The sequence below is a fragment of the Protopterus annectens genome, chromosome 14.part0 (genome assembly GCF_019279795.1).
Source record: "Protopterus annectens isolate FY-2018-M chromosome 14.part0, PAN1.0, whole genome shotgun sequence".
NCBI lineage: Eukaryota > Metazoa > Chordata > Ceratodontiformes > Protopteridae > Protopterus > Protopterus annectens.
This window is the reverse complement of record NC_056748.1, coordinates 490,613,269-490,637,822: the sequence shown is the minus strand read 5'-3', so window position 1 is coordinate 490,637,822 and position 24,554 is coordinate 490,613,269. Positions and strand designations below refer to the sequence as shown.

Sequence of the window (24,554 nt, the reverse complement as noted above, 5' to 3'; positions counted from 1 at the left end):
TGACCTGTTCAACCATCCATCCCATCTTCCTCTCCCACTTGATTCAACTAGTGATCAGCTTTGAAGCATTAGTGTGGTTCAAAGACTACCTATCCATGTGATCCATTTGAGAAAAAATTGGTAATGACATATCCTTTGATATACTTAACTGGAGTCTCACTAAGTTCTGTCTTAGTTCACCTACTATTATTTATCTTTATAAACAATCATCAGAATTCCAGTGCAGCATTTTTAAAAAAGCCAAATGTCTACCCATTACACACATAGCTGACCTTTTACTTATCTCTCTGCTACACCATGACCCTCTCAAACCTTCTCTGATACACTCTAGCCAACATCCCCCTCCTCCAACCTTCAAATCACTCACAGTTAAGACCAACACTACAAATTCCAAGAAGTAAACTTTAGTGCATAATCTAGACCCCAAACTCTGGAAATGGCCCCAACCCTACTTGGAAGATCAATCCTCTTATGCTAAATTCAAATCCCAGTTCAAGGCCTACTTGGGTAGATAAGGTAAAATAAAATAAATCACAAAGGTCATGTTGCCTAACTACAACTCTCTTTCAACTGTATCCTAGCTAATCTCCTCAATAGAATAGCTTTACAAAGCTTAATCACATGCCTGTAAATATGTACATATGTTTATTATAAACTTTGTATTTACTTCTCTCGACCTGTTGCTGCTGATACTGTTTCTTATGTCTCCTTTTTGTACTTTCATTTCTACACACTATTTTATATTGTATTACTGTTGTCTATTTGCACTCTAGCTTGGCCTGAAATTGGTAGCTGTGCTCTCTACCCTACATTTGTTAAAAATAAAATAAAATAACTACATTTACAAAAAAGTAAAACATCCTTTGCATTGAAAATGTGGCATACAGCCAGTGCATTCATCTATGATGCAAGTCACACAGGTTTGGGAGCAAATTCATGCTAGTGAAAGAAAGGAAACAATGCCACCACTGGCAGCTCTCTGTGTAAGTACTGATCAAACAGCAAACAGGGAGAACCCTAAACAGCTTACCACTGATATTCTTCATGTGAAATAAAATAAAAAAATTCTGAAGCTGACACAAACTTTCGTGTGTTTGTATAAGACATTCCTGTCATTTTTAACCTTTATGGCATTAGAATGTTCATATATCCATTGCTTATAACACCGTTTTGTTCTTCTTACCTAGAACATTTCACAGGTTACACAAAAACCTACATAAACTTAATAAATTTGAAAGTTTTAAGAGGTTGAGGCAGTGAAAGATGAAGTAAGAAAGGCTGACACTTTTAATGAACTGGACAGTAGAGAATATTGATGTCAAGTTGTGTCTAACACCACAAACCTTTTAGTTTTAATAACCACAATTATTTTAAGACAATTCTAAAAGAAAAGCCTAATATGTATTGTTAGATTTTATCATACTTATAAGGAAAATGTTTTAATTAGTTGTCTTTTAAGACATTTTTTGCTACATGACTTACTACTGTTTAAATGAGCATGTTTTTTTAACCACTCTGAAGATGTCTCCTTTGAGAGACAAACGTGCTTACTGGTGGAAATATGATTTTTTACTGTAGCTTTATTAAACCTGTAACAGATTCATACTACTAAATGGCTAAACAGGGATTGAAGGTCTGAGCATTATAAAGAGAAATCCAGTTTTCCTTTCCTACATTCAGGACAGGCTATGGAAAGTACCCTACTACTTTCTGTGGACATCAGGGGCAAGTAAACAGCATGTCCAGAAGGAGAACCAGAGAAGAGAAGGACCGTAACACAATGAGAGTATGCATGTACTGTGATGAGATCAGTGTGCATCTGAACCACTGAGGATAAACCAGGTGGAGAACAGGAGGATCCATTCAAGCTCAGAAAGGGTCAGAATGCAGATCTCTCCCTTTCTCATTTACCCCTCTCTGAAGGCACCAACACTCTGATAAAGCTCTAGCTATATACCTTATACACTGCATCCTGTCCTTGTTGTGGCTGGGACCATACTCACATGGAGGATGCAGTATTTGGGTACTAGATAGGTGTTCACTAAGGGCAGTCAGAATATATACCTAACCATGTAAACTGAAGAGTAGAGTAGAACATGAAGAAGAGTTTTAAAGCCCTAATTTTAAAAATGTTACAGTTTTACTTTTTTAGTCATTTTTTCCCCCCTCACTGCCAGCTCCCTCCTGGTCAATCAGCCCATTCAATCCCCATCACTGGGAGAGGGCCAACCCGCAAGGGTTGTCATTTAGACAGCCATTAGGAGAGGTTCAAAGGTTTTCTTCTTTTAGCTGTACCATCTCTTTCAATGCTGAGCCTGCAGAGCTGTATAGAGACATGCAATGAGTTTTCCCCAAGTCAAGCTCCACTCGAGTGACCCACACCCGTGACCTCAACCCAGTCTCTGACATCAGTAGGACTTGTTGGCGGGACAGATTTGTGTCCCAGAGAATCCCCATCTGTGGAATAGACTTCCTCTCCACATCAAGCAGAATACCTCATTATTCCTTTTTAAGCGCAATCTGGATAACTGGATGGGAAACAGAAAATACACCCCTGGGATTCCACCTGTGCCCCTGCTAGACAGGGGCTTTGGGTGCTGACTTGTTTAAATATTGGCTAAACTCTTGGCTAGGCTTATAAGGGCCTCAGGGCCAATAGCCTAGTAACTTCCTATGATCCACACTAGCCATTCATCTCTTCTGCAAGCCCCCCCCCACCCCTCCCCTCAAGCACAGGAAATGGTTTCCCAGGTCTCCTGGAGACATCTTACTTACCCATTTGTATCCTGAGAGCCCATTACCCTATCCCCTTGACAGGTGAATGAACCACACCCTTTCATTACTCTCCCTCCCTGGCTTGTCCAGTGCTAGTACTGCTAGTCTAATGCCAGTCAGCAGGATCAGAGTAAGGACCCATCCCTCTCCACCATGGAGTCAGAAGCCAGGCTAACAGCTTTACTTCTTGTTGCTTTAGTATATACTGCTGATAAATGTATGTCATACACAAATTAAACCTGTACAAGTAACAGTGTACATATTTTCACAAGCAGTATTTTATACAGTCAGCAAGCAATGCTTTAATGCATTTTTATGTATCACGTATATTTTAACATAAATAAGTGATAGTCATATTTTTAAAAATTTTTTCTGGGCAAGTTATTCCTGAACTATTACCATTGTGATTCATGTGGACTACTACAGAAGATTGCAACTACCTCTTTATCCATTTCAAACTACATAAGTAGTAAGTAATAATTTCATCTTTCTTAAAAATGTTTAATTTTATAATTGAAAGTATTAAGAGATGATAACAGCACCAAATGAATTAACGCGCAGGTGAAACATAGCCCTTTATTTACTGCCACAGTTACTGAATCAGAGTCTGCAATTTCTTGAACAATGTACTAATTACCATAACCCATGCTAGTTACTGTTAATGATCTTGAATCCCTCACTCACCAGGTATTCAGTCTGATCCTTTTTAAACAAGTGCCTGCAGTTTCCTTTTACTATCTTTTTTCCTTTTGTAGTATCAATACACCATCACCATCTAGTCTGTAGCATTTAGAGTTACCCCAGCAAGCAATGAACAACTGCATAATCCTGCTAAGCATGTTACCGGATCTGCTTGCTGATTTGTTGACCACCCTTTTGTCATCCAATCTAACCTCAGAACCCTATGCCCTACTAGTGTTGCAATGGCAGCACAATTAGGAATACATTTAAGGTAATAGCTAGCCACTCCTAAAAAAAAGCTTTAGCCTCTTTCTTAGTGGTTGGTAGGGGCCATTGTCACACTGATTCAACCTTTTCAGCCAGTGTTTTCATATCCCTTTGTCCTGTTACATAACTTGAATGGTAAGCTTCTGCCTTGCCTACTTTAGATTTAGCTGGATATGTAGACACTCCACTTTCATGCAGAGAATTAAAATGGCTTGGGCTTTAGGAAGATGGCTTTCCTAGTCCTCAAAAAATATTACCACATCATCCAGGCAGGCTGTAGGTCTAAGGATTTTTTTCCAGCAACCTCTGCAATGTTAAAGGTGCTCCATGGAGACTAAAAGGTGGGACTCAATAGTGAAAGAGTTCAGTTGATGTGGAAAATGTTTTTTTTTTTTTTTCCTTTAGATTCTGCGGCTTGCTAAATTTGCTAATAATCCTTTGTCAAGTCCTACTTGAAAGAGCATAATCTTGCCCAATTTTCTATTAGTTTGTTCACTTGGGGCATGGGATATGGATCAAATTGAAAAATGCAGTTTAATTTGTCTTAAAGTCATTGGAAAACCCTAATAAGACTTAGGGACCAATACACTGAGACTATTACACTCTGTTTGGGATTCTTCTTAGACCCCAATAGCTTTGTATGTCTACCTTATCTGCTGGCAATGGGATTCTGGTATTCAGTATGGTTTCAAATTTATCCTCTTACCAGGTACAGTTTCTGATTCGATAAAACTGGTCTTACCAGACAACACTGAGAATATTTTCTTATTTCTACATAGAAATTCCTTTACATTTTGTTCCCCAGATATTTATAATGTTTCCCCTATTTTGACTTCAGGACATGCTGTGGGGGGACCCTAACTTCGTCTGCAAACATATTTCAGTTTCTCTCCAAGGTTTCAGAATATTTATTTGGTGTAAGTGTTCTGAATTCTTTTTCCCTGGTTGTCTTAGCTTATATTTTTTTAAATTCTGTAGAACTTCATATGGTCCTTGCCACTTTGCAAGGAAATTATTTTCAGCAGTGGGTAATAATACAAGTACTTTATGATCTGGTTTGAATTCTATGATACAAGATTTTCTGATATATGTTATATTTTGTGTCTCCTGTAGTCTTTTTGTTTGTGTGTGTGTGTGTATGTGTCCATTTACTATAGGCATTGTAGTTTTAGCCTGTAACACAAATGTGCAAATTGTGCTGTTACTCTTTTAAAGGGATTGTTTTCCTTCTCCTGTGTTTCTTTTGCTATATCTAGGAAACTATTGGGATATCTACCATACAGTAGTTAAAATAGTGTGAATCTGGTCAAGGTTTAAGATACTTCTCTTACAGAAAAGAGAAGATGTGGCTTATAGTTGGTTCCAGAGTCAGTCATCCACTTCTGTATCTTTTTATAACACACAGTAAAGTTTTATTAAAGCATTCAACTAACCTGTTTGAGAATGGTTCTTAAACCCTGGGTTGGCTGCTGCAAGCTGACATTCTGAGCAAGCTGCACAACCATTATATAAGTCCTTCATAATACCAGGCTAGTAAAATCTGGGTCTATATTGTAAGATCGAAGTTTTACAACTTCGAATGCCATATGGGCAACACCATATAAGCAAAGTTGTAAAACCTCAAAAGCAAAATAAAAAACATAAAAATAAAAGAAAAACCTACCTGATCGCTCAGAGCAGGGGGGAAAGCCCCCCTGCACCCCCCATACCCCCGCTACTTAAATATACCAACTCCGAGATTGCACTACGTTGAAGTAAAGGGAAGAATTCCATATGGAGATCTCCCTTCACACTTGCGAGGTTTTAAATATTTGCTCATATGGTGTCGCCCATATGGTGTTCACATATTTAAAACTTTGTTCTACTAATACAGACCCGTAAAATCTAGATGAAATTCTAGCTTTTGTTTTATTCATTCTTAAATACTATCCAAAAATCTGGCTATTTGCTAACTTCATTACATGTATCTAAAAGGCATTAGAACTAATAACTAACTCAGTATGTCTTCTCTGTCTTTGATTACCCTGTAGAGCAGGTCACTTCTTTGTTCAAAGTATATGTGTGATGTGGGGGTTGTCTGCTCCTTTTGTTCCCCATTTACTCTGGCTGTATTTTCTCTATCTCTACCTAGGGAATTGTCTTCCCACTTAGTTATCTTGAAATTGACATGGTTTATCTGGAGAGCAGCCAAAACAGTACTATTTACATCAGTATTAGGATATGAAGTAGAGATTGTGGCTTCTTCTACTTCTTCAATAAATATAGGTACATGTTCCTCACCCTTCATCTGCGTCATTCTCTATAAAAGGTAACTCATGAAAATAGCTTTCTTCCTCCAGAGGCAATGGTAGTTTGTTTCTTATCTTCAGTGTTCTTATTACATTCTTACTTCAGTTTCTGTCTACATTTATGTAGCAGTGAGAAACAAAGACTCTTTTCAAGTTCCCTTTTCCATTTTTCATCAGTATGAGAGTCATCTCTTTCTTTGTCAAGTTTTACATCTATTTCCCATACTGTACTCTTAACTATGTGTCCTTTCCCATCAGTTTCAGCAATGACTTGTATTACTCTAACAACTGGAGCCTTTTGGCAAGGCTCACTTCCCTTTCAGTCTCCACATTGACTTATCTTATTATTTTAACCACTGAGGACTTTTGGTAAGACTTAGTTTCAGACTTCTCTATCTCATATACCCAGAGGCAGTCCTTAGATCCTTTGGTGTCATCTAGCTCTACACCATTTACTTTACTGGAGTTATGTACTTCAGACAACATACTAGGTTGAACCTTCTCCCACAAATTCTGTTTCATTAAAATGGGGAATCTCTTGGCTAGTTATCACATCATGTATTATATTAGGTACTACAACTACAGTGTGCAACACTGTACCTAAGAGAACCTGTATTTCTACCTGTATTATAGTGTATACCTTTTAGTCTCCTTCAATTTACTGCTTTCACAAATATTGTGATTTATCTACTGTAATTATGCTGTCTGAGTCCAGTGATTACTGCATTTCTTTTCTGTCAACCAGCACAGTGACAGAAAACAGATTCTACATGTCTAGTAATTATAAATTTAGCACTGTCAAATTCCATGCTTTTATGTACAATTTGATGGCTGCCACTAATAAGTTTTAGGGGAGAAAACTGTTGTCAGTATCCTATATGCCCTATTCTAGAACTTTTGAAATGAGTCAGCATTGTTAGTGACACTTTTTGTTCTTGTTTACAGGTGAAATAACATAATTACAGTAGATAAATCACAATATTTGTGAAAGCATTAAATAACTAGAAAGCAGTAAATTGAAGGAGACTAGAAGGTATACACTACAAAGAACATCTTAAAACCCAGTGGCTCCATCCTTGTTCTAACCCAGACTGAAATTCCATGCCCCTCCTGCTCAAATCCCATCCCCACACACTAACCTAAGCATACAAACCAACTCTTTTTCTCTTTATACCTGCTCTGTTTTTGTGATCTAATAATTGTTCTTTACTTTTCCCCTAGCAAACCTTTGTATATTGTCTACAATCCATAATTTGTATTATATTTATTCATATGAGCAATGCTATCTCTGTACTGTAATTTTAATATACATATCCTTTTTATAAATTGTTAACGTTTTAACTGTTTATGCTGGAGCTTTTCTCCCCGGGCCTCTACTGAAAATGGACATATATCCAGTTAGACTAGCCCGGTCAACAAATGTAAAATAAATAAATATTTAGGTGAAGGCATTTTTAGTCCTTGGTACATGCAAATGTAACACGAGGTTTGCAAGTTCAGCTAACAATAAATATTCACATATATATACATAAATAAACACACTATCATCCTACTAATGTCTTAAGGTGTCAAATATTGTTTGTTCATATTTGCATTAATAATTCCAAAACCATGCTAAACACAAGATATTGGAAGATTTCATCTTAAAGCTTACATAATAGCAAACACAACGGCATTGATATTTTCCTGTGTGTAGTGCAGCTAAAGAGATTTGGAATATTGTTTGTATACTGTTTATTTGTATTGCTTTCATATTTCTCTAAATGTCTCAATAATTAAGTGACACAGACAGAAGTGCTTAGCCTCATATGAAAGGAGCTGTAGGAAGAAAATGTTGCTGACAGTATGAGTGTTGTTTGAATGGTTACTGAGATATCATAAGCTGGTTTATACAATATTGCAGAAATTCATATTTATTGCTTTTATGTGGCTTATAAAATTCACTTTAAGACTTAGAATTGAATGAATGCAACCACTGTAAAGATTATTTTGTGCTGAACAGTTTTGCCATTTTACAGTTTTCTTCTACCACTTATGGTTCTAGAGGTATGAACATTTGACTGAAGTGTGAGATGATAACTTCATTTTTAAAAGGCGCAGGCTACACCCATTGGAAGTTATAGTACAAGCTCAAAACAGCTCCATTGGAGGGAATGAGTTAAATCAGAAGACAGAATTCTGGCCCATTTAGCTTGAGGCTAGTTTTCTCTAGCCATGTACCTATTGAATGCCACCAGACAGGCCTCCACATTATCATCTTTTCCTAATTTCCTTAGAGCACAAATCTGCTGTTGTAGATGTTGGTCATTTGCTGTACCTAAAGTCAAACATATTGACGTTTTTTCATTCAGTAAGACTTTAATGATTTTTTTTTTACATTTCACACAGAAGTCAGTGGCTGTAGTTCAGTGCTCGCGCGCATATACACACACACACACACACACACACTGGAATTGGGCTTCACCAAAAGCAAGCAGCAACATTTTCTTTAAGAAAATCCCTTTTCAGTGCCACAAGGATTATTTTCCAGAGCTAATCCCCACATGGGCTCAAGGGTTTTAACAGTTCCTCAGAGGAAAACTTTTTTTTACTACTGTGAGGATCCCCTTAGTTATTGTAAATCCTTGCTCAAGTGTTTAAAAGTTCTCCAGTTTTATCAGAAAGTTTCTCATGCAGTATACATTCTTAACAATTTAAGAGGTAGAATTCACTCTGGGTACTTATTTCTGTTAAGGAGTAATTTAAACTCAGAGACTGAGTCTTTAGTCTAGGATGAGGAAAACCCCAGCACTACAAGTGGTAAGGTCACGGTTGTAAACTAAAAATGTTCATCTGCTCACTAAAATCCACCACTGTCATATGCTGCAGAACCAAAAGGAATAGTCAGTAGTCATTTTTTTCAGTTTACATAGGTATACTTACAGAGAAACCAAAAAAAAAATCTACTTGCAAAGTGTGGGGAATAACAGAAAAAAAAATAGCATTCACCAAAGTCTCTCCACAGACCTTCTTTGGTCTGCTATGCTCCACCACATAGTAATCCAGAATGCAAGTAAACCATGAAACGCTGAAGTAGGCATGGAAACCAAAAAAAACAAGAGACCAACAGCTGACAGCAAAATGGCACCAATAAAGGGTACCCCAATACAATAAGATGTAAAACTCTTATTTATTCACGATAATCACACTATTACCACACCATCATTGGTTCAAAATACAGCACTTGTCCACTAACAATTTAACAACCAAAACCCATTAACATTCATATTTCAGAGGCACACTGACAATGTTCCTAATACATTATGAATGCTGATTATCACAATCTAATAACCCAAATTAAAACATAAAATATTACAATCTGAAAAAATGCGACAAAAAATGTAATAAAATATGATAAAATATAATCCTCCTACAACTTGGATGCCCTTAATTTTAAAGTTGGGGCCAGTGAATAACAGTCATTTAATCTGGGGTAAAAACGAGTGTCTAAATGCATCTGCCAAATAAGTTCCTGGAAATCCAGTCTGGACTCCCAATCACCACCCCTTTCCTGAGGTTTAGCCATCTCAAGTACCCAAAACCTAAAATTAGCATTTTTACATATAACTGAATGTCTATATAGAGCATTAAGGTGAGCAATCCAAGGTGTCAAGCAAAAACCACACCGCTGAAGCCAACAAATTTTATTCACAAAAAGATTGAGTGCTTTCATCAGAATATAACAAAAGACTTCTTCAAAAGAAGAAGAAGCTTTTTGTTATAGTCTGACAAAAGCACTCAGTCTTTTTGTGAATAAAATTTGTTGGCTTCAGCGATGTGGTTTTTGCTTGACACCTTGGATTGCTCATCTTTTTGCCTGGTTTTCTGTATTGGTTAGAAGTATATAGAGCATTAGTTTAATTTATTTTTAATTTATTTCATACATATGCTCAAAGATTCTTTGTTTCAAACTATACTTGGTTTTCCCCACATAAAATGTTAAACAAGAGGTACAGTAAGCTAAATATACAACCCCTTTGGTTAAACAATTAAAATATCCTGTTGCACATAATCTAGTTTTGGGGTTAGGCAAACAATTGTATTTTGAACCAATGATTGTGTGGTAATAGGTATTTGGGAAAAATGATTTTGATTCTGATGAAGTTTCTGGGTAGGAAATGAAAGCGCTAAATGTTGTTGTTGATTGTCTTTCAGCTTTTCCCAGTTAGGGGTCGCCACAGCGGAACACCGGTCCACTAATGATTGGCAGTAGAGTTTCATGAACACCGAGGTGCTAGCTCAACGTTCAACCTTCAACGAAGGCACGCCCATTTATGCATGTCTTTCGAATGCCCACCCAACCACGGGGATGACATGCAGACTCCACACAGAAGGCACTCCCCGCACTCCAGCCGAGAATCGAACGGGAGAACCTCTTGCTGTGAGGCAACAACACTACCGCTGCACCACCGTGGATGTAAATGAAAGTGCTAAATCCGTGTATTAATTATTTGTGTGATTATCGTGAATACGAGTTTTACATCTTATTGTAATGGGATAATCCAGAATGCAACATTATTTACAGAGATTTCAGTTCCAAAGAAAGCAGTTAGTTTCATTAGCTTCCACAATTCTGTCCTCTTGCAAGCAGGATAATAGCCCTTTATCTTTTCCACATACAAGGCCATAATTCAAACCTTTCCTTTCAGAGATATCCTCATTGCTCTTTGGAGATTCTTCTTTGAACCTGGAGACTAAAAGTCTACTTCCTGATTAGCAGTGGCCCTGATATAGTTCTATAGGCAGGTATTACCAGTCAATTACCTCTCTAAATAATTGGACTCTCGACAATCCTTTGTTGGCTCTTCCAGATATTCAAATCTAAGTTCTGCAGATTGGGTTGGATCAGTGATCCCTTGTCCTGTGTGAATAGGTCCATTGTGTGAGAAAGCTTTAGGTAATTGTCTCTGGCCAATTTCATGGGAAGGGAGAACCAGTGTTGTCTAGGCCAAAAGAAAGTTACCAGCTGTACCTCCTGTATATTTGGAACTCTGGTTATCAGAGGATGGAGAGAAGCAAAAAGGTTAATTCCCATGAAAAGGATAGAAAAAAGCATCTATTTTCCAGCATATGACTGTAGCTTATCCTACACCTTCGAAGGCCCAAGTCTGGCAGCAAGGTAACCATTTGACTGAACAACCCAATGTAGTTATTAGACCTAATGAGATTAATTTTACCAATTTTGAAGACCTAAATCATCTAGAAGTGGGTGACCCGATAAATAATCGTGGGAGGCCTGGAGCCCCATTGGACAACAGTGAAGGTACATGGGGGGTCCATAGGAGCAAAAGATTACAGAATGCTTCTCGTGGACAGAATAATGTTACCCACCCTAACCAAGACAATCAAAATTTTTGGCTGGGCAACAATACAGGAGCCAAACCAAGACAGAGGAACCCATATCAGAATATGAACAAGAACAACCACAAATTCAACAAGCAGAAGAGATAGGGAGGATGTTCTCTATGAGCAAAGACTATCCGGTGATAATAACCAACAAAGCAGGAGACTTTAAAGTGTTTAATTATTCCTATGTACGGATTCATCCGGACATTGTTGAATTACTTGCAAAAGGACATACTTTTGTTCCCTCCCAACATTTAGACTTGGTAAAAACTATCCTGGATGTTAAAACCTTTACCAGGAAATTGAATTTTAATCTGATGATGGGTGATGTAATAAATGCTCCTGTGTTTGACAACTTCCATATCCCTAGTACATTTAACTCACCTTTACACCCGATTCTCCAAGTGTTTGAACACACATGTGAACTAGATATTAGACACAATACTAAAAATAAATGCAAGGGTGGTTATGTACATAACATCAGTAAACAGGAATGTGAATATTTGGAATTCATTAAATCACAGGACATATGAGTGTATAAACCTAACAAGGGTGGGGGCTTGGTAGTCCTTGATAATTGTGACTACACGGCTAGGATGAAGTTATTATTAGATGCACCTGCCTATGAAGTAAGCTCATGTTCATAAGTGAATAGAGCTTATCAACAAATTAAAAACTGTATTAATGACTTATTTGTAGAAGGCAGGATAGAACAGAAAATATATAATTACATGTTATTACCTAGGATCCCCTATTTTTTCGGGATACCTAAAATTCATAAAAACTTGACAAACCCACCAATGAGACCTCTAGTGGATGGACGTAGTTCACCTACTTATCCATGTGCAAAATTTGTTGATTGTTTACTTAAGAAATATTTAACAGCTGAAAACCAAGTGTGTAAAGACTCTTAGTCTTTTCTGAGTAAAATCGACAGTTTGCAATTCGATGAGGAGTGTAATTTCCTTACAGTTGATGTCAAAGATCTGTACACTTGCATTCCACACCTAACAGGAATGGAGTGGGTAGGGTTTATGTTGAGGAAAAATGGTGCATCAGAAGTAGTAATATCCTTAGTCATGGAACTACTTGATATCATCCTGTCTAATAATTTCTTCCTATTTGACAACGTGTACTTTTTGCAAAAAGTAGGAGTAGCCATGGGCTCCCCGTGTGGAGCCAGCATAGCAAACTTAGTCATGGCATACTGGGAGACAGAATTTGTGTTTAAGATAGAAAACATAAATAATTCCATTGTTTACTATACACGTTATTTGGATGACATCTTTATTTTATTTAAAGGTGACATGGTTGCTAGTAATAAACTACTGGACTATTTTAATAAGTCCACTCAGTTTTTACAATTCACATCAATGTTTGACAGTGAAGAAATAGCATATCTGGATATATGGCTCTCAAAGAACAGAGTACAAAAATGCTTTGAGGCTAAGATTCACAGGAAGAGTACGTACTCTAATGCCTTCCTGCATTTCTCTAGTTGTCATCCCCACCACCAGAAGCAGTCGGTGGTCAAAGGCCAATTGGTAAGGGCCGCACGAATAGTGAGCAAAGAGAATGATTTTCTAGAAGAATACTATTTTTTGAAAAGTATGTTTCTGGGGAGTAAGTACCCTGAAACGTTATTAGATTCACTAATAGAAGAAGTAAAAATCAAGAGATCTAATAAGATTTACAACCCTATTCTCAGTGTTAAACAGTTAGTCAACACTTAAATGCAAAGTGACAATGTGAGTAATTTATCAGTTATGGATAGTACCAACAGTGAGATGTCAGAAAATAAACCAGACTTCCATCTAAGCTTTACCACTATGTTTACGGTGGACAGCCAAGTTGTTTTGAGGATTATACAGAAAAACCTGGAACTATTTAGAATGAATCCAGTACTATTTACAAAGTTGGGTGACAGTCCTAAAGTGGTGTTTAGAAGAGGGAAAAATTTAAAGAACTTGCTAGAACAACAACATAGAACCATTCCCAAAATAACAGGTATGGGGAAATGTGAAGCTTGTAACTTTTGTAAACACATTGAAGTCACCAATAATTTCTGTATAAATGGTGCACCATTTAAATTAAAACAGTGGTTCAACTGTAATTCTAGGTACGTGGTGTATTTAGCTTGATGCCAATGCTGTACTGCATTCTATATTGGAAAAACAGAATGGAGACTCCGTGATAGGGTCTACGAACATCAGTACGCAATATCTAAAGGCAAAACTGACAATGCACTAGCTAAACACATACAGTTGCACAAAGACCACAAATTTAAATTCATGGCTATAGACCAGGTAGCTATAGACATTAGGGGTGGTCCTGTACCCTTACGGTTAGAAGAATTAGAATTGCTGTGGCAAATTAGATTGAACGCTTATAATTACCCTGGTATAAATGAAGCTTGTTCTATCAGCTGTATTTTGAAATTGAAAAGCTTGCAAAGATGAAAATGTTTTATAGTTCTGTAGGTGTGTCTCATTCATAAGAATGATACTTTTTAATTATTGAGCAATTTTAAATATAACTGTAGAATGTATTTTTTATTCTAATTTGAAAATAAGTTTTTTAGATAGGTTTGGGGTTTATGTAAGTTTATACTGTTTGATGTGTACTGCTTCACAAGTTGTAACTTTATAGTAGTGAGTAGCAGTTTTAATGTGTGAGTGTTTCTTTAAAAGTTTCTAAGGTGAGGAGGTTCGTGGTGATGGGTAAAAAGTATCACCTGTTGGTATTTAAATGCATTTTGTTGTATGGTGCATTTGTAATCTGAAGAAGTTTGTGTTGGAAGCAAACGAAAAGCGCTTCATTCTTTTGTATTAAAATAGAACTCAGACTTTTTTCTGCTTGCCGTTCTTGTGTTTGTTTGTTCCAGTTTGTCGTGGGCAGTGTGCTTGTTACCATCTTCAGAAATGTGTCAGGGCTTTCATGTGGCTGTAGCTCTGACAAAAATCAACGCTTTCACAAAATACTGCAAGATGATTGTATAATTCCCAAATAAAGTTATATTTGGAAGGGCAGTCCTGCAAGGTACTCTATCATAACTGCCCATCCACCATAAGTTCTTTTCAGAAATGGTACATTGTTTGGGATTCTGTCTATGTGAAAACCAGTGCAAAAGCTCTCCTTAAGAAAAAGACACTCAGTTTCATAAACAGAGCTGGCAAAGACAGCTAAACAGCAGAATATGCTAATGACAACATAAAGACCTGAAGTACATGCTAATTAACCAATACAATATTGAAAAGCTATTCATGAAGCTATAAAACAATCATGTATGCTCAGTGTAGTCTTTTGCCATGTACACAAAAACTCTCGGGCAAGAAGAAGAAAGATGTTTAGACCCCCTTTTACTTATACTGGACTACATGAAGCAGAAATTGTTGGGAGATACAGGGTGGACAGGGAAACACTAGAGGAAATATTCGACCAAAGGACACAGGGAAATCATGGAGAACCCATTCCAGTGGAAACAAAATACTTGGTATTGTGTATACTAGCTACTGGTACTTTCCAGAGACCTGCTGGGCATATAGTATGGTTGTCATGGGCATCAGCCTCAAGAATATTACATTGTTTTTTAAATGTAATGCTACTGCATGCAAGGGAGTATATCTTTTTCTCATGAACACCACACGAGGGAGCAAGAACCATACAGAAATTCTATGCAATAGCACACCTCCCTGAAGTTTTGGTGGCTACAGAGTGCACACACACATAGAAATAAAAGTCCCACCTTGGGAAAAGGGAAGAAGGTACATGAAGGAGGGAGGTTGGTGTAATGGTTAAGGTGTTTACCTTGCAGGCACAAGGTACAGTGTTTGATTTTCACATGGGATAACTGGCTAGGCTTAAAATGGCTTAAAATTAGCCTAGTACTAATCTATGAATCTATGAACAGAAAAAGTTTCAACTCTGTAAACTGTCAGGTTATCTGTAATGCCCAAGGGCTCATCTACAATGTCTGTTCGGGTAACCCAAGCAGCTTCCATAAGTCACACATATGACACACCTGTGAGCTTTACACCAGGTTTGTTAGGGGTGACATTCCCCAAGGGCATCTGAGTGGTTGCAGGTTTTGCACTGGAGCCCTGGTTCATGACACCCATGAGAAACTCCCACAACCCCACTGAGCAAGAATACAATGAGGCCCACATTCAAACTAGAAATATCACAGAAAGTGTGTTTGGTTTGCTTAAATCAAGGTTCCAGTGTGTAGACACATGAGGAGGTGCACTGTAGTATGACCCGAGCACCTGTGCCGAAATATTACCAGTCTGTGCCATGCTACACAATATAATTCTCAGGAAACATCTTCAACAAGCATAACAAGGGAAGGACCACAGTTTGAAGGACCTTAGGCAGGGCTAGCAGCAGCAGCAGTAGGTAATGATGGGAGGGAGGGATGTCTGAGGGAGAGCCACCAGCTAGAGATGCGGCTGGCAGATGGAGGCATGTACAGTATGCCTTGGCTCTGGCTAAGAGGCAAAAGATAGCTTGCACACTCACTTCCTCGGTCAAAGCCTAAGATCCCAGACACGTACAACTAGGAAAACTGATGCCTGTCAGATTCCACAACCTTTACTTAACCCTGTAACGGCTGTGTACTGATAGCATCAGACAGAGACAGTGCACATGGAAACAATGTTACTTGTAATAATGACAGGTAATTGTGGAACCTTTAAAGAAAAAAAAATGTTTTCTTTTAACACCTATATTGAATTATCACTTGTGACATAGACACATTTACATTTATATAAAAATAATCAAACTGTATTAAGTTAAAATTAACAAACATTATGCTTCACATATATTGCTATATATCAAATAACCTAAGCAATATTACATAAATTATTCAATTCCTGCCTCTTTTTTTAAACAAGAAATATCTTTATTAAACCTTCACTTACGACATAAGCAGTCATTTTTTTGTATAAATGAAAATAAACCACACCGACACAATCCTAGTTGCAAGCATGTTACATCACAAACCATACTGACACAATCCCAGTTGCAAACTTATAATCTATTCAATCATTTTCAGTAAAACATTACATAGCTAATTTAAGGGTTGCCTTCTTTTAAACCTCATTTCTCCCCTGTAAGTATTGTTCCCACAATTCCCAATTTCCTATGTAGTTTGTTCCTACCTTTTTCTAAAGATCTTAATTCCCGTTGTTTTATCTATGTTACTATATTCACTACTTCTAATATAGCTTGTTTAGATAGACATTTTAGTAGAATCCAGAACAGAAGTTGCCATTAAAAAAGAATAATTAGTAGAACATATAAAATATTGCATGATAGCTATAAGACTCAATCATAGGAGATTGGAAAGAGAGACTGGATAAGCAATTTGCAAAGAAACAATGGAAGGATATATGTATGTCTCCCAAATATGCAACAAAATCTAGAAGATGTTGGAGTTTTGCTTGGAAATGTTTACATAGATATTTTTATACCCCAAGTAATCTCTAGAGAATTTTTCCTCAGGTACATAGGAAATGTTGGAGGTGTGATGGGGGAGACAGAGGTAATTGGGACATATTTTCTGGGACTGCAGTGAGTTGGCGGACTTTAAGGATTCCTTGTGGGATGGACTGTCAGAGATGCTGGGTGGGCAGATTGATGTGACAAGGGAGATGATTTTTCTGATGCTATGATACAGAATTGGACTTGCCTAGACATGGAAAGGCCTTGCTGTCTCTATTTATGGTGACCGCCAAAAAAGCAATTACTAGAAAATAGAAACCAAAAGAAAAAAAATGTTACATATAACTGATTATTCTCAAATGCCCCTAAGCAGAGCCTTCTGTCTGTGGTGTGCACTTATGCCAGTAATATCTCCTCTGTAAGATGTTTGCAACATACAGTTGTGATTTAGATGTAATAGTATGCATTAAGAATTTCAGTTGAATGCTGTCCATTAAACAGGTCACTACACCTTCTTTTGCACAACTATACGAAGAAGCAAGACTGAAGTACCTAATGCTTCCAGTGCTGTAATGACAATACTAACTGAAATACAATGTGGTTGAACAATTATAGAAGTAATCCATTCACAAATGAGTAGGAGAAAGAAAACAACTTTAGGTTTGCAATACATATTGCTAAATCCAGTCTTGTGAATAGGCAAGTATCAGCTGTCCACTGCGTGCATCAAGCCTATATGTGACCCCAAGACATATGCAAATGTCGGGGCACAGTCATCATCATTAGTATAGGGAGAGGTGGGTGGTAGGAAGCCAAGGGTGACACCAAAGAAGTGATGGTATGCAAGTAAGAATCACATTTATCTCCCAGAGTATACAGTATTCCGTGTCAGTAACAACAGATGTATAGCAGTCAACAGTACTGTTTAGATAGTTTGCATGCATGTAACTTGGTATGGGCAAGTGAATTTTTTGTTAGTGTGTGTGTTTGTCTGTCTGCATGAACACAATTAAACACTGTGCTAGCACTATACCCTGGCATCCTGGACAGGTATGAGCTGTGAATGGTAGACTACTCACTTCAGTGTCATTGACCCCCAACAACAAGAACTGCTTGTGCTGTGAGTTGCACTTCTACTTCCATGGCCCTGGCTAGAAGTTGGAGTGCTACCTGAATGTGAATGATGTCTGCTGAACCAGCTCTCATCAGGACTATGTCCAGAACTACAACCCTCTGGCCTGCCATGTCTGGTTGTGGACACTGCAATCTCTGACAGAGCAATGAATGTAGTGCCACTGTGGGAGCAGGATCTTGTATGGCCACGTCTGCTAACACCAGCAGATATAGCAGCTCTCCAGCCAAGTGGATGCCCACCCTCCCACAACAGACTTTCCATCACAGAAACTGCCCAATGTAATGGGTCATTCATCCTGTCCAAGGAGTTGCCAGCACAGTAAAGGGAGTCTCTCACATCAGAATGCACATTTACTAGTTGCAGTATCTGTTCTGAGACATGGGTGGAACATGGCTATGCCTCCACTACTCCCCTGCACATATGTATGGCAGCATCTAATGAAACACCAGCTTCAGGAAGAGAGTGGGCAGCAGGCCTCCTCCAAGCATGTCTACCAACTCTCCTTTGTGGCACTATGCCCTCTTGATGGCTAATGGGAAAAGCAACAAGTTCTGCATCCACAGTAACCATATTGGTTGAAGAACTGTGACAACCTTTTTTATTTTTTATTTATTATTATTTATATCATATTTGTTAAGCGGGTTGGTTCAACTGGGCACAGGCCCATTTTCAGTGGAAACATGACAAGAAAGTCTACAAGAAAAATAATTACAATTTTACAGTAATAGGTTTCACAAAAGTAACAAAATGTCACAGTATACATAGAGAGATTGTACAAGAAAGATAATTACAATTTTACAGAAATAGGTTTCAGAAAAGTAACAAAGATAATTTCACGGTATACATATATAGAGAGATTGCAGTTTTGTATATGTAAGAAAAGAAGAAAAAGTATGTAACCTAATAATATTTAAATGATAAAAGTATGAGATAGAAAAAATGAGACAATAATATACAAATAATAATAAGCATAATACATTCATACAGATTTATAGTTCTACAGCCTTTCCTAAGTAGGGTAGGGGAAGAGACAAATGTTAGATTCAGGATTAAGGAAGATCCTGGCAGGGGCAACCTGTCCTATATCAGAGGTCTCTGTGACCTGGTCCAGGTGTACTGACTGTATCTGATACAAGGCAGTCAAAACTTCAGTGTCAGACTGATCTTCTGCACCCCCAGGCTGTGCCTGTTCATTGCCATCATCATCATCATCATCAGAAGCTACCGATACTCCGTCAGGTGGTAGGAATTCCAGATTGCCAGTCTCAGGGCCACCTATGACAAGCAATAAACACAACAAACAGAAAAATACAGAATAAAATTGATCACACATTTTCCTTATAATAAAGGTATACTAAACTTCTTAACAGATGCTAAAGCTACAAAAACTTTAGTGTTGTATAGACTGGAATCTACCTTACATGAAGTATTAACAATAAACAAATGTATGCTTACCATGTGCAGGGGGGCTTGCAGCCTGCAATCCAGAAGTGCCTGTATGAGAGGAATGGAAAGGAAAGAAGACTGCTATGTATCACAATGCAAGTGCAACAAGAGAAAGAGAACAGTTCCTTCACTAGTGCAGATTAGAAAGGTTCTCATAAAAAAAAAAAAAGTGAACAGTTGGCTGCCCCAAACCCAAAACAAACTCAACTCTTTCTGTATGACTGTAGTCTACCTCACAGTTATCTATCTTTCTCTCTCTCTCTCTCTCTATATATATATATATATATATATGTATGATATATCTGAGATATATGCCTATAAAGATATAACAATAACACTTGCTTACCTGGAAGGTCTGCCTGTGACACTCTGGGTCTGTCGTGCACAGCTGCACTAACATCAAGAATTCTGGTGGGATCCCTGATGATCTATCTGGATCTCTGATGGTAGACAAGAACTCCTCAGTTTCAGTTAGCGGTGGTTCAGTAGCAACCCCCCCCCCCCCGTAGTAGGTTCTCCCATGCCCTCGAACAACATTAAGGTCATTAGCCACCTGCTGTCATATCCTGTCTTGGGCAGCTTGGTCACCTCTACCTAACAGAAAAGCTCCATGGCAGCTTAAGGCCTGGATAATTACATCATTTTCTGCATCAGTATATGGTGGCTTATGGGGTACAGAAGCATTCTTGGATGCTATTTACCTGTATGAGATGAAACAGAAAAAAATTAAATATATAATAAACAGGATGGTTGTGAGCTCAGTTCTGTGTGACAGTATGCATCCAACATGGAAAGAAAGAAATCTCTGTATATGATTACACACAAGTTATGTCCCTCAATCCCCTCACCCATGCCCCAACATAAAAGAACTATATTTAAAACTCCATTATCATCATAGATCTTATAACACTTCTGTAATGCAGATAACACAGGTTTAAACTTTGTAATACATTGCTGCATTAACGATTATAAATGCAGCATTAGAAATGTAACACACAACTGTTATAACTGCCATAGCCATTGCTAGGGAGTTCAATCAGGTAGAAATGCACACAAACAAAACAAAGTTTTCTCTTCCTCCTAACAGACAAAAACGCCAGACCTTCCTACATACCTACAGTACGATCATCCGCATTGTGTGCAAACATGGCATACAAAACAAAATAATACATTTGTCATGTAGCATTTAGTAGCATAATTGCACAAATGCAGACATGGCTATGGCAATAGCAAGGGATAAAAGTAAATAAATTCAACATTGTACAAATGCTTTTCCACAGTCACTGCACTTTACCTTTTAATGTTAAACTAAAAGCAATAGTTACGAAGTAACAACATTTTCTTAATACTACACAGCAGAAAATAGATAAATCTCCCAAAGTCTTGTATTATTAGCGGCATTAAGCTCTGTTTTTCAAAACAGCCTCCCAGCATGATAAAAGGTCATTAGCTACACAATTACCTATATATAGCACAGAGTCAGCCCTGTGAGCACTATGAGTATGCAAATGAGGTGTGGATGCATTAGCACCCCTGAATACCAAAAGCTGCACTAAGTGTAGGGAATGTAAACATTGAGAAAGGACCTACGCAATTACATGCACATGCCCTAGCAATGCAAGGATGAACATTGAGAAATGCTTCCTCTTAATGGCTTGCAGTACCCAGAGACTGCAGGAACACTCAGCTTTCACAGTCTCCCCTCTTTGATATACACATACCAAGGGTGTGCCAGGGAGAAGAGGCTAAAAAAAAGTCTACAGGTACATTGACTGATTTAAGAAATTGACATTCATAACATTCAAATGCTGGTTTTAATGACCACAGTTACTGGCCTTTAGTAGGAAATGTTGTTCATATTAAAGGGAGTACTTTAAGCATTGTAAAAGGTAACAGATGGCAAGGAAGCAGAGCTAGAGTTGCTATTATGAAAGCATAGATAATGAAAAGATGTGCCAGATAGAAAGAAATGGTTACACCTGCATTATTTGCAGCCTTTGGTTAATGTTGTATGAGTACATGCCTATGCTGTTTGTAATATCCCAGTCATCCATACATTCACTGTTAAAACATGAAAGGACAATTTCATAAATTCTTTTTGACATACTTTGTGTGACTTGATACAGTGTCACATTATCATTACATCTAAACTCTTTATCACCTTGCTAATATAACTTTGCCTATGGCAAGTCTTGGAAATGATGTGAAATGATTACTTTCAATACTCTTGTTTGAGGGTTCAATTGCATACAGGTCCCTGTTGCAACATAATAAATTTGTCAAACATGTACATGTGTGTTTCATAAAGTACATGTCTGATGTTGCACGGAGATGTGAGAAGGAAGACTTTTTCACTTGAATGTACTTCTTGCTCTGGTCATTGCTACATATACCCATGCATAGCATTTCATTTACTTTCTGTAATTTCTCTATCATATACTCCTCTTCTAATGTCTTTTCCACTTGCTTTCCACTTATCAGCATGCAAACAGGGTTCACTACCCAAGGAAAAAAATGAAAAATAAAGTTTAGGCTGACTTGGGTAGCTCAAACATACCTGGCATCACTGTGTGGTACTCTGCAACAGGGAGAGTAGATACTTCAGTAAATGCACCTGACATATGTCAAAGTCTGTTATATAAGATACAGTTGAAGTGAATTGAGAGAAATAGGGCACATGAAGCATTTTTAGCAATCACTTTGCAATTATTCATATTTACTTTTCCACTTTTTTTCATTTTAGGGTACATTTGCTCTCCACTTAGCAACATGCATACAGCAGAAGTGTGCGAACCAAATATTCCACAATAAAACCACTGGTATATTGATGCTGTAGAAAATGCTGGTAGTCCACAAAGTAAAGCAAAAAAAATTATTGTAAGACAATAGAAAGCTGGTAAGCGCTTTCACCCTCAACAAAAGAACTTCATCAGACAAATTAAAATTTTTGATTTTAGTTTGTCTGATGAAGTTCTTTTGCCATTATAAAAGTATGTCATTACATGTGACAATCATAGTGAAGTTACATTGTCATGTGCACACACATGCTTTTGTTGTACAACTTGTGATGCACGGTGACATCTTTTTCACGCATTGCTTTTTTAAAAAGTATTCCAGTGTCCAATTTCACATGGGTATTGTCTGTATTCTCCAGTGGTGCTTGAATGTTCATATTATATATGCTTGCAATTAGTACATTGCTATCTAGATTGTATAATCTAGATAGGTAGGAGGTTCAATACCCAACATGGAAGATGTGTGTGTGTGTGTGTCTCAGATCATGTGTGACACTGGATGGTGTATGCACTATTCCTGAGAATAATGCATTTAAATGTTCTCACAGCTCCCTTACCCCAATTTTTACAGAAACATCATGTATGAAACACTGATGAGGTGATACTGACAAAAGTGCACTCTCATCCCTTGAGAGTCAAACTTCTCCTGTGGTGTTTATGCCTGATAAAGTGATCTTTAGATTGTGTAACGTAGGTAGGAGGTCTGATATCCAACACGGAAGACATACGTGTGTGTGTGTGAGAGCAAAACTGTGTGTAGCACATTTATCTATTCTCACAGCTCATTTATCCCAGTTTTTACAGACATAGGTATTGTCTGCCTTCTCCTGTGGTGCTTACGACTAGTACATTGCTCTCTAGGCTGTGTAACCTAGAAAGGTAGGAGGTTCAATACTCGACAGGGAAGTTGTTTGTGTGTATGTCAGTGAGTGAGAGAGACCATGTGTGACACTTTGTGGTGTATACACTTCTCCTGAGAATAGCACATTTAATTATCACTGCTCCCTTATACCAGTTTTTACAGAAACATCATGTATGAAACACACTAATGAGGGCATCCTGACAAAAGAGCACTCTCTGTCCTTAAGAGTCAGACTTCTCTTGTGGCATTTGTGACTAACACAAGGGTGTAGCTATGCATACTGTTTGTACTGTAATGATTACAATTTTCTATGAATTACATAATGAAAACTTTGCTTTTTTTAAACAATACTATGTACATACATTTTTAAATTAATTCTTTAGACAACAATGTCATAGGTTGAAAAATAGTCATGTAATGTTTTTAGTGGGAAAGCGATGTAAAAATTTTTTAGTGGGGTGGAGGGAGAACGTCTCCATTCTTCAAATGGCAGGTGTTCTGTGTGGCATTACAACTCTGGTTCAACACACTGATGAGGTAATTGTTTTGTAAGTGAACTGAAACTATTTGAATGTCAGACTTCTCCTGTGGTGCTTGCATGTCTTACACTATTCTCTATAATGTGTAACTAGATAGGTAGGATGTTCAAATACAGCAGTCCTTAATTTCTACAAGTTTGACTTCCAAGGAAACCATGATTATTTTACATAAATTTATAGTGGCAACTTTTACAAGCCCTGATTGGCTGCAACACTAATGTTACCAGATACATCTCTTTGGCAACAGATTGCTGATGCCATCCCTTCATACATCTGTATGTCTCAATTGCAGTTATTCTCCTGTGGCTGTAAGTGGATATGTAGGTGGTTTGATTCTGTCAGTGCTTTAATAATGTGACAGTTATTAATGTCATATACCATTAGACACCTGACAGCCACCTAAATGTATGCTTCTAATTATGACATTGAATTACAGTGGCACTCTGTTACACTAGCAAATCCTAGCATCCAGGGAAAATAACTTTTTGTCCACACAATAAATATATATTGCTAACATACTTGGGTCTGTATTATGCTATTGAAAAACGTGTTCATCAACAAGTTTTCATCGACTAATATACAGCAAAGCCACTAATCTCCAAATGGCCACTTCAGTGAAATTTTTTCCCAGTGGAAGAAAGCACTTGGCTGTTGTCAGGGATTTGCCATTTTCCCCACTGTAGTGTGATCTTAGAGTTGGTATATTTAGTTGGGGTGTGGGGGGGGGGCACAGCCCCCCACTTTGTAGGGTTTGAAAGTTTGTTTTGTTTTTGTTTGGCCAAGTGATTTTTTTTCCCTGGGAAAAAATTTGCTGAAGTGGTTGTTCGGAGATTAATGTTTTCGCTGTATAGTGGTCAATGAAAACGTGTTCGATGAACACATTTTTCAATGACATAATACAGACCCACATACTTGCAGTATGTCACATTTGGAGTGTGC

At 37.7% G+C, this 24,554-nt stretch overlaps 1 protein-coding gene across 2 annotated transcripts in view; it reads right to left on the bottom strand.

The window, feature by feature from the left end:
• SLIT1 (slit guidance ligand 1) overlaps positions 1 to 24,554 on the bottom strand; it is a 3,022,655-nt gene that overhangs the window by 141,594 nt on the left and 2,856,507 nt on the right. The window lies entirely within an intron of this gene.